At 40.8% G+C, this 25,803-nt stretch overlaps 1 protein-coding gene across 1 annotated transcript in view; it reads left to right on the top strand.

The window, feature by feature from the left end:
- GRM3 (glutamate metabotropic receptor 3) overlaps window positions 1–25,803 on the top strand; it is a 980,615-nt gene that overhangs the window by 898,893 nt on the left and 55,919 nt on the right. The gene's annotated exons all lie outside the window — the stretch shown is intronic.

Below are 25,803 nucleotides of genomic sequence, written 5' to 3'. Positions count from 1 at the left end.
CATTCTTGGATGTATTTGTGGAGAAACTCGATGGTGGTATGATTAATACCGGGCTCTACAGGAAGTCTTGCCATAGGAATGCCCTTTTACACCGACACAGTATGCACCCGGGTTATGTATATAAGAACATAGTTCTGGGTCAAGCCATGTGTGTCTCGAGATACAATCCCATTGATACATGTTTTAGAAAAGAACTTGACAATCTTACAGAGAGGTTGAAGGAACGTGGTTACACTGAACGTGATTTGGCCACAGTTACCCGAGACATAGATGGTCTAAGGGGAGATAGGGCAGCCCCTTAGTTCTCCACCAGGATCAATAATTTGGTTGTTGATAATCATGATACAAATGTGAAGGGTGGTATTGGTGGTGTCATTTGCCCGGTCTTTTACACGAGGAATGTAGGTCATGTCAAAGATGTTATTAATGCACACTGGCATATACTATCAGTGGACCCTACGGTTAGAGAGGTGGTAGGGGACAAACCTAGATTCGTCTACAAGAATAAGATGAACCTTAAGAAATTATTATGTTACCAAAAGGGCCCCTCGTCCAGAAGATTTAGGTTACACTTCCCCGTGTCATCGTTGTAATTTCTGCCCCTACATTGATTCCAGTCCGATTTTCTCCCATCCAAATGGTCTTGGTCAGTTTAAAGTACGAGCCAGTGGTAATTGTATGTCCACCAATGTGGTGTATCTGGCAGTTTGCACAGTGTGTTCCGCATTCTATGTTGGCAAGACCAACAGGTGTCTTAGGGATAGAATGCATGAACACATTTATCACATTAGGAAAGGCACAATCTACAACGCATTAGCTAGACATGTAGGTGAGAACAATGTTGACCATTCCTTTAAGTTCAGGATAGTTGAGAGAGTATATGATACCCATAGAGGGGGTGATATTGACAATCTCACTGAATCTAAGGAAAGCGACTGGATCATTAAACTTAGATCGGATATGCCGCCAGGTTTGAATGGGAAGGTACCAATCAAACCATATTTGAAGATGAGCAGACTGAAATTATGAATGGTGATCCCACTTGAGTTCCTCTATTTTATTTTATTTTTTCACGGGGTTATAGTACTTTCAGATTTAGCCCTTGTAGTGTTTACATATCTCTATATATATACATATATATATATATATATCCTCTGAGAGGGTTAATTGATTTAAGATGTGCACACTAGTTACTATTAAAATAATTACCTACACACTATTATTTATATGTATCCTTTTAATTTACAGGTAGTGTGGTAATAACCTATATTGTAAGAAGGTTCAACTTCATGTGAATGTTAGGTAATGTATGGAATTATGCATATATTGTTGCATGTACATGTATTTTCATATGCATATATTCTTTTAAGTGTTTGTTTATAATCAGGCATCATTGTAGGCATCTTTTTGTGTAATTTTAATGCATTTTAGTGCAGTTTTTATTGACCAAGCTGTTTAGTTTTACATAGGTGGAGATGTGTGTTGATGCATATGCAATTGTACACATATCTTTGGATATTTAGCTTACAGACTGTCCACGACTAGTTATTATCAAGGGATAAAACATTTTTTTATATATATTTACATATTTTTTATATATATCTATACATTTTTTAGTTTTATATTATGTTACATTGAAATCTTGCATGTATTGTGCTGATTTTGATGAATTTTACATGCAATGGATATGTTTGCGTTATTTTATGATACATGAGATATACCTTTAAATGTTCATTGGTTTTTCCCACCTTTATGACTATTTAAACCAAGATGTACTGTTTACTATTGGTCTGATGAAGCTACTTTGCGAAAGTGCTAACCACCATTCTTGTGCACTGAATTAAACTTTGTTCTTATTTATCGCTTGTGGATTTATTATCCTTGGAGACATCGAACTGTATTTTTTGAAGTGACAATATATGCCCTTCATTGCGTTGCTCCTGGTTTTTATTTTCTTTTTTTTTATTATTATTCTCTTTTTTTAATATAATATGATATCTTACAATACAGTATGGCTCAATAAAGCTAAATGCAGTACAAACCAATACAACACAATACAGTACACAACAATGCAATACTGTTTTAAGGATCAACTGAACAGCTGTTACAGATGCCATAGCATGATCAGAGTAGTACCAATTTATTAGTGTACAACTGAGCAACAAGCATAGACATCACAGCACAACAATGCAGAAACCGTAGAAATAACTGTCTCCAGGATTTCACATAGTGGTTAATACAATAAAGAAAATGTCACAAAATTCTAGAAGGTGGAAAATACAATAGCAAAATGTAACAAATGCATTGGGTATATGAGACACAAATGTCACAACATAGTAGAGCAGGATTAGATGACAAAGTAATAAATATGGTGTAGAAACGTAGAAGTAATTTAGCAAGGGCAGTAAGCAATCAGTCAGTACACAGGTACAGTATATCAGGGCAGCAATTAATCAATGACAGTAGAGAAATATACAACAGGGAGACAATCAGCAATGCTAAATCCAATCACTGGTGAAATCCTCTAAGGCTAACTTCAAGTCCAAATTGGCCACATCCACTAAGGACAATCACAAGACCTTCTTCGCATATGTCCGCAGTCTGAAAGGTAACTCCCAAATCTGCTCTGAAATGGTGGTCAATAACACCACATTCACAAATGCAGTAGATATCACTAACCTGCTGGCTGACAGGTTCAGTGAAAACTTCACCCCCCCTTTCTCCCCATCAGTAAACCAAGACATCCCCAGCATCTGCCCCCTGCCCTCATCACCAGGGAGCAGGTGTTTAATGCCCTCTCAAAGGCAAAAATGTTCAGTCTCCATGGGACCTGAAAACATCCCTGGCTGTATCCTACATGAACTCAGGCATGAGCTCTCAGCTCCATTAGGCACCCTATTCAATCAAAGCCTGAGCACTGGCTTCCTCCCAGCCAAATGGAGGACAGCCACTGTCATCCCTATACACCAAGCTGAAGTGTCCACTGACCCAGGCAATTATAGGCCCATCAGCCTAACTAGCCTGATCTGCAAGGCATGGAATGCATTATCATGGACCTTAAAAACAAGGACATTGGCATCCTTCAAACACTTGACCCTACACAGTTTGATTTTGTCAAAGGGAGATCATGCTTGTTAAACTTGGTCGACTTCTTTGAAACAGTCACCAAAGCCATGGACGAGGGGAAGATGGTGCACACCACCTACCTTGACCTAGCCAAAACCTTCAACATTATTCCCCACTACAGCATAATAGATAAACTCTCCCAGCAAGGCATCAACTCATATGTTACCAGATGGATAGCTAACTGGCTCACTGATAGAACCCACTATGTCAAAATAGGTGAAGCCACCTGTAGTAGTAGACATGTAACAAGCAGTGTACCCCAAGGATTAGTCTTGGGGCCTCTACTGTTTGGGGTATACATTTCTGAAGTGCAAGCCAAAACCAGTGGTCTGTGGCTGACCAAGTTTGCAGATAACTGCAAACTGGACACTGTTTTAAATTCCCTAGTAATGTGAACATCTTCCAAGAAGGCCTTACCCAAACTAATGACTGGTGCCAGAAGCATGGCCTCAAACTGAATGCCAAGAAATGCATCATTATCCTCTTTGGGGAAAATAGAGTCCCCATTAATCATCACATTAATAACAATGTACTAAGCATGCAATCAGCCGTGAGGGACTTGGGCACCCAGGTTGATAGCAACCTGACTTTTGACCACCACGTTGCCTCCGTTGTATGGAAGGATTTCTACATGGTCCACCTCATAAGTAAAGGTATTTCATCCAGGAACAAGGAGGTCATAACATCCCTGTACTCTTCCCTTCTCAGGCCCATTATTGAGTACAGTGCCCCCTTCGGCATGTACCTTGCCAAGCACATGCAGCAGCTGGAGAGACCACAGAGGTTCCTGACCAGGAAAATGCAGGGTCTCAGACACCTATCCTATACAGACAGGCTAAAATTCTTATCCTTCTACTCAGTCTCATACAGACTTCTCAGAGGTGACTTGTGTCTGGCATACAAGGCCATCTCAGACCCAGCCTTGATGGAGTTGCTGCATATCCGTAAGTCAAACTTCACTTATGCAATCCACATGCAAGGCCTCAACCTGGTCTGTGATATCAATAGAGCTTGTTGGTGGGATAGATTTGTGCCCGAAAGACTCTCCCATCTATGGAATAGACTCACTCTTCATGTCAAGCAGTGTACCTCTCTAACCCTCTTTATGAGGAACCTGGATGACTGGATGGGAAATAGAAAATACTCTCTCAGGATCCCACCTGTGTCCCTGCTGGACAGGGGAAACAGGTGCTGACATTGTGGGAACAAGGGCAAAATTCTTGGCTAGGCTTATAAGGGCCTCTGGGTCAATAGCCTAGTATCATCCTATGAACCTATGAATGTCAGTAGAAGACACAAGGTGCAACAAACTACTGCACCATACACAAAAAGATGCAGATGAGCACTAGAGAGTACTATTCCAGGAATAGGAGGTGGAAGCAACAGGACAGTTACCAACTTGAGTACTTCCTACTGTTGTATGCACTCCGGTATTGTGTTGTATATTCTAAAAACCCACTGATCTAAGTTCAACACCTTCCAGATGTTATAAAATAGTTTTTTCTAGTCAAATACAGTAGCACAGTTCAATGCAAGTTTGTCATTTGGCCCAGTACAATAGAGTGGAGGCACTCACAAACACACCAACTTTAAAGCAGACTAAAAGAGCAAACCAGCCAAGTAAAATAAACACTGCTATGTAACCAATATTAACTGAAGCTAGTGGCCCTGTGACATGCACACAAGTAAAGCCCTCACTGTGCCCTAGATGACCTGGATTTGATTAACATGGGAATTGGAGGGGTTATGAGAGAGGATGGGAGTGAGAATCCCATGTCAGCTTGCCCATCCTGAGAGAAGGGAGGCACTACAGTTTCACTGCAATAGCTGAATTAACCTGTCAAGCTGTGTGACACAAAAGCAGTGTGCCACTTTTTCAGGAGGTTGTGCATGTGCAGAAGCATGCATGTACTGCCTGGGGGTGGCAAACTGCAGAGCTTGCAAGCCTGCAATGATACAGCAGGGGTGTTATAGCACTCCCCAGCAGCAGTACAGCACTGTACCAGCATCCTGGAACTCCTCAACAGCCCCATAAGTGGGTCAGATTGAGACCTGGGGAAGCTAACATAGTGGACCCACTACATCCCATGAACTAGGAGAGCAGGTGGCAGCTGATAGTCTGCTGCAGGGAGGGAAACAACTGTAACTGAAGTTAAAAGCAACAGCACCATCAGCTGTAACCCCTTCTCTCACCAAGGGGACCAGTTAGACCAGTTTCAGATTAAAAATTGTCATAGTACAAAACAGAAGTCTTAAAACAGTTCTACCAGACTCTATTGTATACAATAAGTAAAAATGACCCTGATATTGTGGGGCTGTGTTCAAATGTCAAATCTGGCAGCAGAGATCAAGTTAACTGTGATATGGCAGCCTAGCACAATATAGAGACAGTGGCTACCAGTTTAAATCAGACCAATATTTACTGCAGGCAAATTAAACTCAACATTACTAAATAACCAGTACTAATTCAAGCCAGGAACAACAGTAGCAGAAGTTCTTCCATCACCAGTAAGGAAGCAGTCAGGCTAGTTCCAAATGCAAAATTAACATAGTACAAAGCAGGACTCATAAATCAGCACTTAATGACACCCTAACAATAACTAGCATCTTTAGGTTTTTTCAGCTGTATCTCATCCAATCTTGCAGCTTTGTACAGTGGAAGTAGCTTGCCTGTGATATAAATAGGACCTGCTGGAGAGACAGGTATGTATCTCAGAGACTACTACATTTAAGGAGCAGGTTCCCCATCCATGTGAAGCAGAGCTCCTCCCTAACCTAATTCAAGTGTATCTTGGACAATTGGATGGGGAAGAGGAAATTCATCCATGGTTTGGCACCTGTGTCGCTAATGGACACAGGCAACTTGTAAATGGTTAATCTCCCAGGCCCTTGCTTGTAAATGTTTCATCTCCTAAGCCCTTGCTTGCACTTAAGGGTACCAGAACTTCTCTGAGATTTGGGAGGTATGACTAGGCTTAAAATGGCCCTTGTGGTCATTAGCCTAGTAAATACCTATGAACCTATGAACTTATGAATCTATGGAAGTGAATAACTACTGCAATGATCTCATATACCAAAATGGATACAGCTACACCATCCTCTTCTAACACTGTCTCCACAGAGGATGACATGCATGCTAGCTTCTAGAGTTCTTCTCAAAGTGTTCTTTCCATCTGTTGAGAATGACCATATTAGACAACAATATTTCTCATATCCTTGCAGAAAAAACATGGGCAGTAAACTACAACCATCTCCTGGGTTGCAAGATGGTTTGCTAAAATATCTTAGAGTGCATCCTAAAATCACTCTGCGTGGGCTTGTCATTCTCCTGCCATATTAATCTCATTCCCCACAACACCTAACATCTCATTACCCACAATCCCAAGCCCCTCTGGCTATCAACACTCCGCAGAAGCTTTTGATATCACAGAAGGATCAGGACAGGAACATAAGCCACAGCGGCAACCAGAATCAACAGAGAGTTCTACAGGATGAATTACAGGACTACCAGGACAACCGGGACCACAGACAATCCAGCTACCAGGAGCAGCAGCACCTTCACAGAGACCACTTTCTTCAGGAAGACCAGTATCGACAGCACAGATATCAACCACCACACCAATATAAAAATCTGTACCAAAACAAGAACGACGACCACCACCAGAGCCCCGAAGCTTGTCCCTCTTACCAGGTTCCCCCATACCACAGCCACAGCGAGGAATACTACTACAACCCACCGAGATTCCAGAAAGCAGAGGAGGAATTCCAGGGGTCTCATACTCTATCCACGAATTCCCAGGGAGACAGGAGACCCAAACAGTGGACAGGGGTGAGGGAAATACAATACCTGGGCAATCCCGACTAGAACCCCGACTACATCCCAGGTCCCAGGCTCAGTCAGAGGAACCAGCCACAATAACAGGTACAATAACAACAATAACAGGTGCCACAATAACAGGTGCTCCACTTATCTGGAACCACTCTGTTAAAGCACTGACTGAAGAGGAAAAAAGTGTGTTGTCCAAAGGACTTACTTTTGTACCAAGCTGCAGGAGTGAGGTTGCTCAGGTACTGATAGACCTTAAAATGTTTGTGAGGAAGCTCATCTTAAGGATACAGTTTCTTGACAAAAGTAATGACATTGAAAATAAGCCTACTGATGAAACTATAAAAAGGCCTAGCAGCTATTGTCCACCACTACATCAAACACTAGCTGCTTTCGAAGTGAAATGTGAGATGGATATCAGGAAACTGCTTAAAAAACCTCCTAAGAAAAAACTTTATAACTTAACACAGGGAGAAAGAAAAGCATTGCTTGAGCTAGGCAATAATAAATCCAGGCGTGTAATGAAGGCAGACAATGGAGGAGGTATACTTGTGACTGATATCACTAGCTACAACCAAAAGAGAGAGAACATGCTGGAGGATAACATATTTTATGAGTTATTTACCATGGATGACATAAAAAGAGCATATGATTTATGGAACACTAATCTCACCACATTATGGGAAGAAAAACTTATCACTGAAAATCTTTATAATTATTTATGGAGCCCATGCCCACGTTTACCTTACTTTTCTGGAATATCAAAGCCACACAAGAACAGAGAAGACCCACCTTATAGACTGGTGGTAGCAAGTGGAGGTTTCCTTACTGAAGTCACAGCCATTTACCTTGATTACTTGCTGAAACCTCTAGCAGAAAAGAATAAGTCACACATAAGAGATTCAATGGATTTTTTGAGGAAAATAAAAAACATTACAGTGGAAGCTGACAGTATTTTATTAACTATTGATGTGGAATCCTTGTACACAGTGCTCCCTCACAATTACTGTATAACAGCAGCTATGGAGTCTTTTAAGAAAAATAATCAGGGTACACAAGCACAACTGCAAAAGTATAGCAAGCTCATTAATCTTGTACTGGACTTCAGTTTCTTTACTTTCAATGGCAAACACTACAAACAAAAATCTGGTATAGCAATGGGGGCTGCCATGGCTCCCAGCATAGCTAACACAGCCCTGGGCAAATGGGAGGAGGACTTTGTGTTAAACAACACAGACTACATGCAGCATATCGCATGCTATTTACATTTTATTGATGACATCTTTATTGTGTGGGACGGTGACACCTTTTAGCTTGGAGATTTTATCACTTACCTCAATCAAACAACCCCCTTCCTGAAGTTTACCTCTTCCCATAGCTGTACTTCAACCACTTTCTTAGATATACAGATTTCCAAGGACACCAACAATAACAGAATCACCACTGATCTATTTAGAAAACCAACGAGGGTTAACGTATTACTCCACAGTAAAAGTCTACATCCTACAAAAATCAAGTATAATGTAGTGAAGTCCCAAGGCTATAGATTAGATAGAATTACCACAGAGATGGAACCATTTTTGAGAAACCTGAACAACTTAGAGAATGATTTTCTAGTGAGAGGCTATGAAAGTCAGATGTTAAAAAACATCCTGGAACCCATTAAAGAACTAAAAAAGACTGAAGCACCTTCACTCAACCTCCCCAGTAGAAAAATGTTAAGTAATTCCACAGAGAATAACAAATGCAAAAATAGCTGCATCCTGACATACACTTTGGATTATCACAGTATCAAAAATATTACTGAATAAAACTGGGACACTGTCACAGGAAACCCTTTTCTGATTAACATCTTAGGTGAAGCCCCATCATTTGTTTATATGAAGGCCAGGAACATTAGAAGTTTTGTTGAATTTAAACCTAGACTGTATGAGAAAAGCACTCAAAGATGTGAAACTAATTGTACATTTTGTATATTTATACAGCAGGGTGATAGTTTGTATTGCCTTTATTTAAAGAAAATCATTAAAACCAGTGCAGGGGGTGACTGTAACACTACAAAAGTAATTTACAGGGCACAGTGCAATGAATGTGATGCATTCTATGTGGGCAAGACTGTAAATAAACTCAAGTGTAGGATTTCATGTCATCTGTCAGAAATTCACTCTGGATGTAAAAATAGTGCACTAGCCAAACACATTTCTCTTCATAAAAGACACACAGGTTTTAAGTTCCAGATCCTGGATCGCATAGACATGAGTGATCTTTAAGGAGACATCATGAATATTCTGGAGAAACATGAACTCATGTGGCAATTAAAGCTGAACTGTTAGGAAGCCTAGACTAAACTACTACTGTTCAATTAAAAGTGCACTGGAACTTAGAAAATTGCCACATTGTTTACATGACTAATTGCATTTTATTTTATTTTATTCTACCAGTTGGTTTTAAATACCATTTTAAATCAGTTGTAATTTAAGTGTATATTTTGTTTCCATCATCAAACATACATTTTTTCTTATTTTTCTTATTTTTTTTCTGGTTCATTTTTCCACTGTATTCAAAATGATGTGTAATAACAATACTAACTAATTATACAATTATATATATTTTTATAGATTGTTTTTAGGGTTCTTGTACACAGACCTGAAGAAGTCTAAAAGGATGAAAGCGATCTTTGTTAACAATAGGTTATGAAAATATGAACACCTTTGATTTTGAATAGGATGTTTGCTATGGCCACTCCATAACTAGCACAGACATCTAAAAAAGTCACTACTTAGATTCAGAAAAGGCAAGATGTTTCCCTGAGACATGCTTCTAGTAGCTCTGTTTCCCTACCATGATTGTATTGGAAGTCTCCTGGCAGAACTACATGTGTGGCAGTACCCTATTAAGTATCTCACCCATGATCGTTGTGAAGGCTAACTATTGCAGGTAACTGGCTGTCTTTTTTGGAGAAGGTTTCTCTGTACCCTAGTGGCAGGACTGTGCAGTTAGAACTTGTCTGATTGAAGACTGCTGAAACAGGGCTCAGTTTTAAGCTTTTTAACTGGTTAATTGGGTAAAGTGTTGTTTTGATTGTATCCGCTGTATTTTCTGGAAAAAAAAAAATATATATATACTTGTTTCTCACCTTTCTGAACTAGTATAGTTCAGTTTTCATGTTACTGCTGAATCCAGGGCTGTGTTACAAGTTTCTGTGTTGCCATACCTTACTTAGATAGAAGGAAGTTTCTCTGTTCACCTGTGAGAGAGGGGAGCTTTGAGTAGGCTATCTGTCCCTGGAGGAGTTGTTTCAGCCCAGAAGTTAGTAGTTTATTGGCCTTTTTGGGCTAATTTTGATTGTATCAGCTCTATTTTCTGAAAAAAAATGATATACTTGTTTCCCGTCTTTCTGAACTAGTATAATCCAGTTTTCAGGTTATTGCTGAATCCAGGGCTGTGTTACAAGTTACTGTGTTGCCATTTGAACTTACTTGGATAGAAGGAAGTTTCTCTGTTCACCTGTGAGAGAGGGGAGCTTTGAGCGGCCTATCTGTCCCTGGAGGAGTGGTTTCAGCCCAGACGTTAGTAGTTTATTGGCCATTTTGGGCTAATTTCTATCTCTTTCACTTTCCTGCTATAAAATCCTCATTTGCACAGTTTTTACGCTTGTATTCTACTCAGCAAGGGCCTTCCAGGTGTTCTACAGAGTCTACAGCAGCAGAGAGACAAAAGAGTGACTTTGTAGTGATTAAGTATCACTTTTCTGCTTTTCTTGCTGTCTTAACTAATTCCGCCTAAAACGCCAGTTTTTTTAGCGAATCTGTGATTTAAAAAGTTTGTTATTGTATACAACTCCACACAGCTCCTCGTGGTGTCCTGCAGTGTGATACAGGCAACAGAGAGACCCAAGAGAGACTTTTCCAGATTTAAGTATTTTTTTCTCTGCTTATTTGCTCCGATTGCCTTTTCCCGCCTAAAAAGCGGATTTCTAACTGATCTGTGCTTTAAAAAGTTTAAATTGCATTTGCCTTCTGCTTTTTACAGTTTTTGCACTTGTTTTATATCAATTTAAGTCATTTTTGTATCGTATAACTGTTGTAGGCAACACACTAAAGTGCGCTAGCCTGTTTATAGCATTTACAGTGTTTTCTGTGTGTTTTTCTGCTGTTTCCTGAAAAAAAACAAAAAAAAAAAAAAAAACAAAAAAAAATATTCTCTTTTCCTGCCTTTGCTGAACTAGATTAGTCCAGATTTCAGGTTTTGCTGAATTCCGGACTGTGGTATAGTTTCCTGTGTTGCCCATATCCTTACTTGGATAGGAGGAAGCTTCTCTGTTCACCAGTGAGAGTGGGGAGCTTTGAGCAGCCTATCTGTCCCTGGAGGAGTGGTCTCAGCCATGAAACTAGTAGCTTATTGGCCGTTTTGGGTCAATTCCTATCTCTTTCAGTTTCCTTGCTTTAAAACTGGCATTTGTGCGGTTTTGCAAGATTTTGCACATAGCGCAGCATCGGGCAGCACCGCTTAAACCGGTTTAAACTATTCCCGGCTCCACAAAGTCTGCTCTTCACTTTTTCCCTTAGAACTGTTCTAAATCTCAAAGTAAGCAGTCTATTTTCATTCTAAAGCCCTGCAGTTGCTCGTATAAGTAATCTTATAAGTAAGCACTAATAAACTAAAGCACTACATCCTCTTATACTCCCTTTAAGTACTTGGCTCCCTATTGATCCTTTTTGATCAGTCAAAAAGTAATTCCTTATACTATTCTGGCATGTCCAAAAGTCAGTTTCGGGTTTACTCTCCAGTCCAGCTGGTGAATCTGGGAATCTTGAGGCAATGTTACAACTGCCTTATGTACACAGACCACCCTCTCCTCCTCCCAACAAGCTCAAATATATGTGAGAGATGCAACTATATAGCCAAACTGGAGGCTGAGCTCTCTCAACCCATTACTGGCGCAGTCAGTCAGGAGGAAAAGGTAACCACACACACCACAAATCCAGTCTCACACAGACCTATCGCAACAGCAAACCAAACACATAAACACACAAAAACATACTCGGAGGCTCTAAATAAAAACCTGCCCAAGCAGCAGAGACCTCCAAAGCAGACTTCCAAGCAACCGCTACCCCACAACAATACCCATGTATCACATAATTTACAAAGTCAGTGTGCCACACAGTCACAGCCCTTAAGGCTAAACATCACACCTAATACACTTGTAATAGGTGACTATATTGTCAGACACACTGACGTCCCACTCACCAGACTGAACAAGAAGAAGGTCACTGTAAGTTGCCTGTCGGGTGCCAGGATCCGCCACATAACACAAGCACTCAGGTCATTCCAAAGCAAGTACAAATATGACTCCGTCATTGTCCATGCTGGTGTGAATGATCTGAGACGTACCTCCCTGGACTACATGAAAAGAGACATAGAAGAGCTCTGTGCTCCTGTAGCCCAGGCCGGTATGACCCTGACCTTGAGTAGCATCTTACCCTCACCAAGAATGATGCCACAGTATAAAGACAAAATGAGCAATTTTAACAATTGGCTAAAGCATTGGTGTCATTCAAAGGGGATCCAGTGTCTGTCAGCCTGGGATGACATGCTTGACAAGCCACATTGCTTTGCTAGGGATGGCTTGCACCTGTCACCTCTGAGCTTTCGAATACTGGCTATGGCTCTTGCCACCCCCATAGTGCCTTTTTTAGGCAAAGCTCAAAAGACAAACCCACCTCCATAGACAACACAAGGAAAAAGAAACTAAGGGTAGTGCTGCTCAAAGCCAGAAGTCTAAACCTCAAGATGCACACACTCGAGGCTCTCCTCAGTATGGAGAATATCGATATCTGTGCAGTAACAGAAACCTGGTTCAAGGCTCCCGAGAGCACCCCAGCACTACCAGGTTATACCTCATACCATGCTTTTCGGCCCCAAAACTTGGAACGAACCACAAAAGGAGGGGGAATATCCATATTCATCAAAGATACCCACACCTCCAGGTTAGTGGCACTGCACGAAGCATTGGAGACCATCCACGTGCAACTAACAGTGGGCAAAACTGCCCTTCAGTTTGTAGCCTGCTACAGACCACCCTCCCAAACTCAAGAACCCCACTCAGCTTTCCTTAGAACACTGAAGAATATGAAGGTCTCTCCAAACACCATCATATTGGGTGACTTCAACTACCCAAACATAGACTGGGAGCACTACTCAAGCACCAACACACGCCCAACGGTTCCTATAATTTATAAACTCAAATGCTATGGAACAACTGGTCACCACTCCCACAAGAGGGGAAAACATATTGGACCTGATCATCACCAACATGGGGACTCTATGTTCCATACCAGAGGTATACCCCTCATTGGTAAGATCTGACCATAAATTAATTTCACTGGACATCCATATCCCGTCCCCACCCCCAGCCAAGGAAACCACGGTGAAGAACTTCTCAAAAGCAAACTTCACACTTCTCAAAACTGAAGTGGAATCCTTCAAAGCCCCCGGGCCAGTGGAAAATATGGCCCAAACTGCAGAATCCTTTACAAACGCATTCTATGGACACCTACAGGAATGCATGGATCGTGCTATCCCAAATAAAATCAAGACTCACTCCTCCAAAGGCAGGAGACCTGTCTGGTGGACCCCAGCCATAAATAAGCTATACAACAGAAGGAGGAAGCTACTACATGATAGAGCAAAATCCCAAAAAGGGAAGGCATCTCTGATCAGTACTAGCAAGAAACTACGATCCCTCATAAAATCATCTAAGGCCAGCTTCGAAAGAAAAATTGCACAAGACACTAAAGATAATCACAAGACCTTCTTTAGTTATGTCAGGAACCTGGGTGGCAACTCTCAGATATGCTCTGAGTTAGTGCAAAATGACAAAAAATACACTGAACCCACAGACATTGCCAACATCCTGGCAGACAGGTTCAGTGCAAACTTCTCCCCGCCTTCCCCCCCAAAAGAGCAAATGTCTATCCCAACAGAGTGTAGCCTCCCTGACATCACAGATGCACAGGTGAGAGCTGCCCTCTCCAAAGCAAAAACACAGCATCAATGGGACCAGACGGTGTCCTGGGCTGTGTCTTACACGAGCTCCAAGAAGAACTGAATCCACACATAAAGTCACTTTTCCATCTCAGAATTACTACAGGATATATACCCAAGGAATGGCATACAGCAACAGTGGTCCCACTCCACAAAGGTGGTGACACAATGGACCCCGGAAACTATCGCCCTATAAGCCTGACTAGCCTGGTCTGCAAAGCTATGGAGCGTATCATCATGGAACACATAAACAGAGACATTGTGAACCTCCAAACACTGGATCCTACCCAATTCGGCTTTGTTAAGGGCAGATCTTGCCTCTTGAACCTGGTCGACTTCTTTGAAACAGTCACCGAGGCCATAGATGAAGGGAAGGTAGTCCACACAGCCTACCTGGACCTCGCAAAAGCCTTCAACACAATATCCCACTCGGGCATCATAAATAAGCTCACCAGCTTAAATATCAACCCCTATGTCACAAGATGGGTTGCAAACTGGCTCAGGGATAGAACCCACATGGTCAGAATTGCAGGTGCCATGTCAGACTCTAAACCAGTTACAAGTGGCATCCCACAAGGCTCATTCCTGGGACCTCTCTTGTTCGGTATATATTTCTCTGAGGTACAGGCTAACATGGGAGGACTATGGCTGACCAAGTTCGCAGATGACTGCAAACTGGGTGCCATAATCGACTCATGACTGACACAAGCATCCTCCAAAAGGGTCTCACAGAGACGGATAACTGGTGCCAGAGCCATGGCCTAAAGCTAAATGCCAAAAAGTGCATAGTCATCTCCTTTGGGAAAAACAAAGTGCCCACAAATTACCACATAGTGGTAATCCATTAAGTACGGAATAAGTAATTAGGGATTTGGGGACCCAAGTAGATAGCAATCTCTCCTTTGACAATCACGTTGCCAAAGTGGTTAGAAAGACCTTCTATATAGCCCACCTTATCACGAAAGGGTTCACATCTAGATCAAGAGAGGTCATTGTGCCCCTCTACTCATCATTCATAAGGCCCATAATTGAATACAATACCCCATTTGGGATGTACCTTACCCGACACCTGCAGCAACTGGAAAGACCCCAAAAGTACCTCACCAAGAGGATCAAGGGACTCAAACAGATGCCCTACGCAGTTAGGCTAAAGAAACTCCAGCTCTAATCAGTTGCTTACCGCCTACTCAGAGGCAATCTGTGCCTGATGCATACAGCCGTGTCCAAACCAGAATTAATGGACATGCTCCACCTCAGGAAATCCAAATGCCTTAGAGCCACACACAGGACAGATTCATATCCCAGAGGCTCTCCTCACTCTGGAACAAAATCCCAGTCCATGTTAGGCAGAGACCCTCAATGACCCTCTTCAAGAGAAATCTTGACGAGTGGATGGGAGATCGTAGGTTTACCCCTGGGATCTCTTCTGTGTCCCTACTAGACAAAGGCACAGTAAACTAACCTTAAAAGGGCTATCTTCTGTGACCTACTATACATTGGCACAGTCAACTAATCTAAAAGGGCGGCGAAAGCCAAACACACTCTGGCTAGGCTTATAAATGCCCTAGGGCAGATAGCCTAGTATCAACCTATGAACCTATGAACCTATGTGCATATACACAAACAATGCAGTTTTTCTATCTGCATTGAGCCATCACATTAATGCAACACTCTCATTTATTGGCATAAAATCCAAGTGAGCAGCACCTGGCAGGAGAGTTGAAAGTGTCCCCTACACTCACAAAGGGGCATCTGCTTGAGGTTAGTTCCAGAGCAGCAGACAGACCACTCCTATCTGAGGTTCTGTTCTGGAACACATGCTGTATATTGTAAAAACAAATAAATCCAGGAAGAACTTTTCAACCTTCTTCACAAGTAGGCCTCTCAACTGTTCTTATTTTCAAGGAGCATACTAATTTTCAAGCCTGATTTACTCCTCCACATGATGTACCTTTTTGGTGGTATGTCCCTACTTTCAGGCTTGAGTTACTGATAAACACAATTTCTGAATCCATCTCATCAAACAAGATTTTTTAAAGCTGTCTAGTACACAGAACATCACACTAAATGACCAACATACTAGTGGCACCAATAGTGTAAAAAAAGAAGACACACATTTTACATCTTTTTTCAGAATCAAAAATAAATGACATTGTGTGGTACACTTTCGCAATATAGCTCATTAAAGTCTACATATTTACACTGTCTCTCTGATAATGTGCATATATTTTTCCTTCATCTCTGTTACTCTCTGTTTTTTAAAAATTTCTGAGTAGTATCCCACATCTCTACTGGAAGTGGGAATAGTTGTGTGCTATTTGGTATTCACATTTTATGCTAATTAGGCATCCAGTCTTTCGGCTAGATGTACCCAGTTTTCAGGGACCTATATTCCTCTTTTCAATGTCTGTAAGCTAAGAGTTACATCCTGAGTGAGGTGGTATTCTTTATCCAAAGAGACAGTTTCTATTGCAAGGGTCTAGTCTGTCTTAATCTGTCCCACTGCTGCATGCCACTTAATTGCCCTCACACCAGAATCCCAGCATTGACCTTGCTAGTGGTGAGCCAATACAGTCTTCAGATCTTATTCTGAATGAGACCGGCTGCCTGATCCTCTTGTCTACTGGACTCCAACCAGTGAAGACCACTCCAAGTCCTAGAAACAAGAGTGGTGCCAGTACCCCCAGTTTGGATGAAATTATTAGATGCTTTAACTAAACTATCATAGGGGCATTCTGGGTTGCTGTTTGCCTGCTCCTCCTTTCAAAAAAAAAATTCAAGGGGAACCTTATCAGGAGCATAAGGGTCCAGGTATTTCAGCTCTAAGGATCACAAGGGCACACAAACCCCTCCACCATGATAAGTTTGTGATCACAGGACAGGCATAATCTCAGAAACACATCAATCAAAAGTTTATTAGCTATGCTCCACATTCTGAGGACTACATCATCTCCAGTAAAATAAAGCACCCTACAAGAACTGCTTTTACCAATTCTCTTCCCAAAATATTTATACTTAGCTTCTCATAACTTGCAGCTAATGAAAACAAGACCACCTTCTGTTCCCCTAGTTATCTATTCCTATACTTGGTATGGTCTACCCACTTTCTCCACTGCACTCTCTTACTTGAAAGCTATAGGCAGTCTGCCTTGCAAACTGCCTGGCTGAGGTCAGCAATGATCATAATTTTGTTACTTCCTCTGACCTTATAGGTTCATAGGTTCATAGGTACGTACTAGGCTATCGGCCCTAGGGACCATACAAGCCTAGCCAAAAAATGTACCCTGGCTTTCGCCACCCAAGAAAATTATTTTCCTGTGCCCCTGTCGAGCAGAGCCACAGAAGTGATCCCCGGGGTGAATTTCCCATATCCCATCCAATCATCAAGATTTTTCTTGAAGAGTGCTAATGAGGAGCTCTGTTTGACATAGATAGGTAGTCTGTTCCAGAGTATGGGAAGTCTCTGGGACAGGAATCTATCCCTCCGGCATGTTCTGTTTATTGTGGTGACAAGGTTTAGATCCCTAGAGCGTGTAGCTCGGAGGGATTGGGATTTCTTTAAGTGGAGCATGTCCAACAGCTCTGGGTTTGACATAGCTTAGTATGTTAGGCAGAGATCACCCCTGAGTAGGCGATATGCGATGGAGTAAAGCTGTAGTTTTTTTAAGACGGTCTGCATAGGGCATCTGTTTGAGGCCAGTAATCCTTTTTGTGAGGTATTTCTGTGGTCTTTCCAGTTGTTGTAGATGTCGTGTGAGGTACATACCAAAAGGGGCGTTGTACTCTATAATGGGTCTAATAAGTGATGAGTAGAGGGGAACAATGACCTCTTTTTTTCTGGATGAGAATCCTTTTGTGATGAGATGAGCCACGTAGAATGATTTCCTGACCACTGTGGCAATGTGATTATCAAAGGAGAGACTACTGTCCACCTGTGTCCCAAGGTCTCTTATCACATTTTCGGCATTAAGTAGACTACCAGCTATGTGGTAGTTCATGGGTACAGAGTTTTTACCAAAGGGGATGACAATACACTTTTTGGCATTGAGCTTCAGGCCATGGCTTTTACACCAGGTATCTGTCTCAGTGAGGCCCTTTTGTAGTTTGTCCACATCATTAGGAGTTTCGATTATGGCTCCTAGTTTGCAGTCATCTGCAAAATTTGTTAGCCAAACACCTTCTGTGTTAGCCTGCACTTCAGAGAAGTAAATACCAAACAGGAGAGGACCCAGGACTGAACCCTGTGGTGCTCCACTTGTCACTGGTCTGATGTCGGATTTGGAATCCGCTACTTTCACAGTGTGGGTTCTGTCCGTGTGCCAGTTGGCAACCCATCTTGTGACATAGGGATTTATACCTAGTTTAGTGAGCTTATCTATAATTCCAGAGTGGGGGATCATGTCGAAAGCCTTGGTGAGATCTAGATAAGCTGTGTGAACCAGTTTACCCTCATCTATGGCTTTGGTGACTGCTTCAACGAAGTCAGTCAGGTTTAGAAGACATGATCTGCCTTTTACAAATCCAAACTGGGTAGGGTCCAGAGTTTGGAGATTACCAATGTCTTTGTTTATGAGTTCCACAATGATACGTTCCATGGCCTTGCAGACCAGGCTCGTCAGGCTAATGGGGCGGTAGTTCCCGTGGTCTGTCATGAATCCCCCTTTGTGGAGTGGGATAACCGTCATGGTGCACCATTCACTGGGTACAAAGCCTGAGGTGAGGCTATGATTGAACATAGTACTTAGGTGGGGTGCCAGTTCATTCTGTAGTTCATGTAGAACGCAGCCTGGGATATTGTCAGGTCCCATGGATGCTGTGTTCTTGGCTTTGGAGAGTGTGTTTTTTACCTGTGCAGCCATGATTATAGGAACGCTGCATTCTTCGGGTATAGGGATTGGCCCTCTAGGGGGTGAGAGGGGAGTAAAGTTAGCACTGAACCTATCTGCTAGGATGTTCGCAATATCAGTTGGTTCTGTATATTTAGTGCCACTGTGCTGTAACTCAGAGCACATCTGAGTGTTCCCATTTAGATTCTTGACATAGCTATAGAATGCTTTGTGGTTGTCTTTAGAGTCAGTGGCAATTTTGTTTTCGTAACTAGCTTTGGAGGATTTTATGAGGGATCTCAGCTTCTTACTAAGGTTGACCAGGGAGTTCCTCCAGTCATGAGATTTTACTCTTTTTTGCAACAGTTTCTTTCTTCTGTTGTAGAGTTTGTTTATGGCAGAGGACCACCAGCTTGGCTTCCTTTTTTTGGAGGATTACATCTTGGTTCTATTAGGGATAGCATGATCCATGCACTTGTGTAAGTACTTATAAAGTGCATTTGTGTAGGATTCGGCAGTCATACCTCTATTGTCCGTCTGCATGGGTGTCGTGAAGTTTGCCACTTCTGTCCTAAGAAGTGTGAAGTTGGCTTTGGAGACGTTTTTTACAATGGTTTCCCTAATTGGGGGTGGGGGTGGGATGTGTATGTCTAGGCTGATTAGTTTGTGGTCGGATATGACCAACGAGGAATTGACCTCTGGTGTGGAACACCGGTTTCCCATGTTGGTAATGACCATGTCTAGGATATTGCTGCCCCTGTTGGGGGTGTGAATAAGTTGATCCAAGGCATTGGAATTTATGAATTCTAGAAAATGTTGAGCAAAAGAGTTGGTACATGAGTAGTTTTCCCAGTTAATGGTGGGGTAGTTGAAATCACCCATTATTAGGGTGTTGGGTTGTACCCTAATACTTTCCAGTGTATCAAGAAATGAGGAGTGGGAATCCTGGGGCATGGTGGGGGGTCTGTAGCAAGCTACAATTTGGATTGCGGTCTTGCCCAGAGTTAGTTGCATTTGGATAATCTCGGATGCATTATGCTGTGCAACTAGCCTGGATGTGTGGATATCCTTAATGAATATGGACACGCCTCTGCCTTTAGTGCTTCATTCTGGGTTAGGTGGCAGAAAGGTGTGGTATGAATTGTAGCCTGGTAATGCAGGGGTGCTCTCTGGAGCTTTGAACCAGGTCTCTGTCACTGCACAGATGTCAATGTTCTCCATTTTAAGGAGTGCCTGGAGTGAGTGCATTTTGAGGTTTAGACTTCTAGCATTGAGTAGCATTACCCTCAGATTTTGCTTGCTTGTACCTGTTATGGTGGTAAATTTGTCATTTGAACCTTGCCTAAAAAAGGCACTATAGGGGTGGCAAGAGCCTTAGCCAGTATCCGGAATCCTAAGGGCGACAGGTGCAGGCCATCTCTGGCAAAGCATCATGGTCTGTCGATCATGTCGTCCCAGGCAGACAAATACTGGATCCCCTTAGAATGACACCAGAAGCTTAGCCAATTGTTGAAGTCAATCATTTTGTCCTTGTACTGTGGTATCATTCTGGGTGATGGCAGGATGCTACTCGGGGTCAGGGTCATACCTGCCTGGGATACAAGATCAGAGAGCTCCTCCATGTCTCTTTTCATGTAGTCCAGGGAGGTACATCTCAGGTCATTAACACCAACATGGACAATGACAGTGTCATATTTGTACTTATTGTGGAGTGACCTGAGTGCATGCGTTATGTGGTGGATCCTGGCACCTGACAGGCAGCTGACAGTAACTTTCTCCTTGTTTAGTCTAGTGAGTGGAACATCAGTGTGCCTGTGTTGTTATGCCTTATGGGCTGTGGTTGAGTGGCACACTGAGTCTTTGGGCTATGTGTCATTTGGGTTGTGTTGGGAGGTGGAGTTTGCTTACGTTTATGCTTTGGATGTCCCTGTTGCTTGGGCAGGTTTTTATTGAGAGCCTCCGCGAATGTAGGTGCGTGTTTTGTGATTCTATGTGTGTGTTTTTCTAGTATCCCTGAGCATATCCTAGGTTTCATCTACCAAAACTACTATACTGCAACAATGTCCATTTGCTGCTAATTCCTTGTTAGTATATCTTCAACATTCATAAAGTTCTGTCCTAAACATAATTGTTTCCTTTTCACGTTGTATCCCACTCAACTTGTCATTCTAATGCCATAAACATACCCCTAAATTGTTATCATCTGCATCTGTTAGCGTCCCTTTTTCTCAGTAATTCCTTAAGTTGGTTATATATATCATTTACAATCAAACAAACAAAAAAGTGGGACATTTTCTATACATCCCCATAAAGAAATGTTTAACTGAAATTTGTACTGGTACTGTTATTAGGAAATGTGTTTTTTCCTTGGGTTAATGTTTAATTCTCACATGTGAGCACTATAAAATCTATGAAGCTTAAAATACTTTTATTATTAGGTTAGCCTCACATTTCAAACAGTAAAGAAGTCTGTATTCAAATATGATCACAATTTTAAGTTTCTTAAGCTGTCTTTATAGTTAGAAGTGATATACTTCATCTCAAAAACCTCCCACAGAATTAAACGATAATTGCTTTGAAAGACTTCAGGGTTCTCTGTAAGCAATTTTGTCTTCTCCTAATTAACTTGCTTTCCCATCTTTGACTTAGTCATCATAGAGCATTACTGTTATTTTTTCACAGTTTGCCTCTTTCTAAAAGCATGTATCATCAGTTATGGAACAATTGTCACAAATATTTAGCTTCAAAATTAGTTTTCCTGAAACAAAGATGACCTCCCAGTAGTGTGTACTACCAAATAAAAACATTCAGGTTAACCCATGACTCGATATATATAATTGAAAGGGAAAACAGCAGTGCATTTTTAATGAGAATGTAAAATTAAAGTGATGATTTTCTAGTGGCAGTAAATAAGTTGATGGAATTAAATCTATAAACATGGTCAAATTACTCTAATATGCGTGGAAGAAGAGTATAATTTTAACAAAGCCAACAATAAATTATATATAATTTGTTTACATTTTAAATTTAGAGTCATGCTGAAGTACCTTTTTTTGCCTCAGATGAAAACCTGAAACCATTTTAGTGATGGAGCTGTTGTTCTGATTCTACCAAATGGATTATCGTACATTTCTGAAGAGAAGAAAAAAGAAGCATCACTGGATTTCAATATTCATTTCATTTTATTAAAACAAATCTCAGAACTAAACTCCTTCTGGAATACAGATACTAATATTCACATCGCAATGCACCATCTACTGTATAAATAAGTTACATTTACATATTGTTTTTATAAACTGCATACCTAGAAGGATGTTTGACTGTGGATTTAGTATTCTGACAGAAATGTACTTTTGGAATGATTTGTGTCTGCTGTAATACTTACGATGTAAAAGATCCAGTTTTTGAAATACTGTATCAGGTGACAACATTTATATTTCCAGATTTTGCACCTACTAACTGAACTAGTGTGTCTTAAAATAATAACTGAACAGTTGAACTGTAATTATTTGAGGCATAGTTTTATGTTCTCCCTACCCATAGCAGTTTTGCACATCGGAAGTGACATAAAATGAAAATTAGCCAGTATAGTTGTGTGCACAATAATTAATATGCACGATTGGTCATGTATGGTACTACTCATTTTAGGAGGCTGCAAGCAGGAGAGAACTTCCACGAGGACCTGCAGTGAGCATAGCTGAATGCCACTGGTCAGCAGCTAACCCAAACTGTGTTTTCATTGTTAGGTCGTTTTTTTTTTGTTTTTTTTTTTATTCTCTATAAGGGTTGTCCATCTACCATGAATACTTTACTTTGCCTTTTACAGGACAGCTGAAAATAGGGGAGAGAGAAAAGAAAAGAAAACACAAAAAGAACATATTAAAATTATTGTGATGGAGGAGGTGGGAGAAGAGAGGCACTATGTTTTCTCTGGGGATAGAGCCCCATTTTCTAATTTTTAATAAGGAAAGTTGGGGAAGGCGTAAGAGCAAAGAGTGTAAGAGAGAGGGTTAGGGAAGAGATTATGATTTTTTTAAGAAATAAACATAAAAGACAACAAGACAGGAATACTATGCTGGGCTGATATTTTGGGATGAAATAAAACATATAGATGACTGACAGAGAGACACAAATGGAGGATGAGGATAAGGAAATCTGGGAGGCAGCCACTGACCCAGTCCAGGAGACCTCAATTATTATTATGTAAGAATGGACCTTGTGGAAGTAGTTATTGCAAAATAACGTCTGTAAAGTCGAGAAGTTATCCATCCAGACAAAAAATATTGTGTTGTATGCCTTTGATGCAAAAAAGGGTATGGTGTTCAACTTTAAGTAAATTGATACAGGTAGTACTGAATACTCCTGAGTTTATACATTAAGGGACACCATCATGTCTGTGCTGGGAGAAGGGTAATTAATCCGCTGATGTATCTACTTCTGAAAGGTACCATGGCAAATTCAGCCAATAGCCAGGTTCAGGAAGGCCACAGTCCTGTTGATGTTGATAAGCTTCCAATTTTCAAGTGTCCGCTCTAAGGTGCAATGAATTATTGCCATTAATGTCTGTCTCTGTACATGTGTCTCTGTCACTAACCGTATTTCTATCGTATTGCAGTGATGTCTTCATTATTATTTTTGTATGTTATTAAGCATGACATAAATCACTGCAGTTTGCAAAAATGTAAACCTAATGACCTGTTCGGCAGTTCATAAACTTTGTGCACAGTCCCCTCCCCTAGGCTGGATGTGGTGCCTTTCTATATGTACCCATTGCTGAAGCTGAGGAAAGTTCTGGAAATCTCCAAATACATGTCCAGTAGCAGTTTACTTAGTGGTGCAACATAATGGTAATACACTTTAAAATGCAACTTGAATTTACTATAAATAATAACTTGAACTTTATGAATCTATTAATACAACACTACAACTATTATCATTAGAATTAAACAATCTGACTGACTTGCAATGTAAAACCAAATAAAGCAAATGAATTTTTTTAAAGAAAGTACATCAGATATGATTTTGAGGAGACTGCAATACCCCCTTTTGTAACATTCATGGCCCATTATATATATATATATATATATATATATATATATATATATATATATACATATATATATATATATATATATATATATATATATATATAGAGAGAGAGAGAGAGAGGCAAAGAAAAACAGATCCACTAGAATCACTGCGGAAAACAGCTTTATTTAAAAATGCAAGTTAAAACTTGCTGTACAGCCTCTTTGGGCACATGAAATCTGATAAAATCAAGTTACTAAAACACTTAAATACAATTCAAAGATGCCACATGATTGCATTAATTATTTAATTAGATATTTTGGTGCAATTGCTTTAATAATTGTTTTAAGGTCACAGTCCTATTTAGTCCTGAAGGAATATGTGCTTTCATTTTTAAAATCCATTTTAATTCCTCATTTTCAGTTATACATTTTATATCTCCACCACATAAAGGAGTATGTATCACTTTTAAAATCATAAATTTAAAACAATGTCCTTCTCCTTTCTCTGCTATGTGCCTGTAGAAAGCATTTGTAACTACTTTCCTTCTAATATCTCATAAATAATTGTTTATACGTTCTTTACATTTTCTATTCATCATATCTATGTAGTATCCTTCACATTTATCACATTTGGCTAAATAAATTAAATTCTGAGTGCTGCAATTACCATACGCATAAAGATAAAGTTATTTCCATAAACCAAATGTTGAATAGACTTTTCAGTATAAATATATGAACAACATGCACACTCATTACATTTGAAAGTGCCCCTTCTATTACTGGTGAAATAAGATAGACATTTTGATTGTTCTTTGTAACACAAAATATTCTTAAGTGTTGTGGATCATTTATAACTAAATACTGGCTGCTCTGAAATAACATTGTCTAACCCAGGACTATCTCTAAGTATTGGTCAGTATTTCCTGATAATATTTTTAACTGACTCTGTATTGCTATTATAGGTTACAATACAGGGTTGAAAACCTTTCTTATTTGGTCTTATTGGTACTGTAACATCTGGTGTGGAGAAAATAGGTCTATATGTTAAATCTCTCAGTTGTTCAACCTTAATAAAGAGACTACCCTTTCAGAGGTAGAAGTATCCACTGTCATACCAGTACACAGAGGTGCCAGGCAAAGACACATCACACAGTTAGCTTCAGAGACATGCAAGGCCTTGGTTCCCCAGCAGCAGATGTACTGTGACCCCAGGCTATTGCCACTAAGACTCGGGTAAAGATGATTTTAGCATTACATGATATACATGAAGAATTTCATCAGTATATGGGAATGGTGTAAGCCAGGAAGAATGCCAAGATGATTCTCAGTCAAAGCCTGACAACTTAACTAGCATTTGTGCTACTGATCTTCAACACTGTGCAAACGGTGAATGCATGCATCGAGTATTCTATGTGTAGCTTTGCACTGCTATGAAGTTAATATCATGGCCCATAGAGGTGTACTAGATGCCTCCTCTACTCCTGAAGAGTTGTATATCATGCAAATACCTGCAGGAAATATTGCCATGCTACTGCCATCAGCTAGCCGCTATCAATATTGTCACTGGTGAAGAAATAATAGAGGGAGCTGCACTGCTACTATCATTGACTGGCTATGGCAGTTGCACACCAGACAGATGCATAATCATGTTGTACAGAATGCAGGAGACAGCAAACACCTTGCATGCAATAGCAAGGTCATACTGAAGGGCACCCCAGACTCATCCAGGCAACAGAAGCCTTCTATGAGCAGGCCAAACACTTGCTCAATTACTAGCTATGTATATGAAAGGGTGGTGTGGAAGCACTCCTCAACAGCTCTCTAGGGGTTATGGACTGGTGTCATTAGCCAAGGTCTGAGATGGCATCCTGGGTTACCTGGAAAATACAACAGGGAGAGGAAATATAAAAAGGAAGGGAGGGCAATTATTCAATGCTAGTTGTGCCAC

The sequence above is a fragment of the Protopterus annectens genome, chromosome 11.part0 (genome assembly GCF_019279795.1).
Source record: "Protopterus annectens isolate FY-2018-M chromosome 11.part0, PAN1.0, whole genome shotgun sequence".
In the NCBI taxonomy this organism is placed as follows: domain Eukaryota; kingdom Metazoa; phylum Chordata; order Ceratodontiformes; family Protopteridae; genus Protopterus; species Protopterus annectens.
Note: the sequence above shows the minus strand (reverse complement) of the source record. Positions and strands in the feature narration are given on the sequence as shown.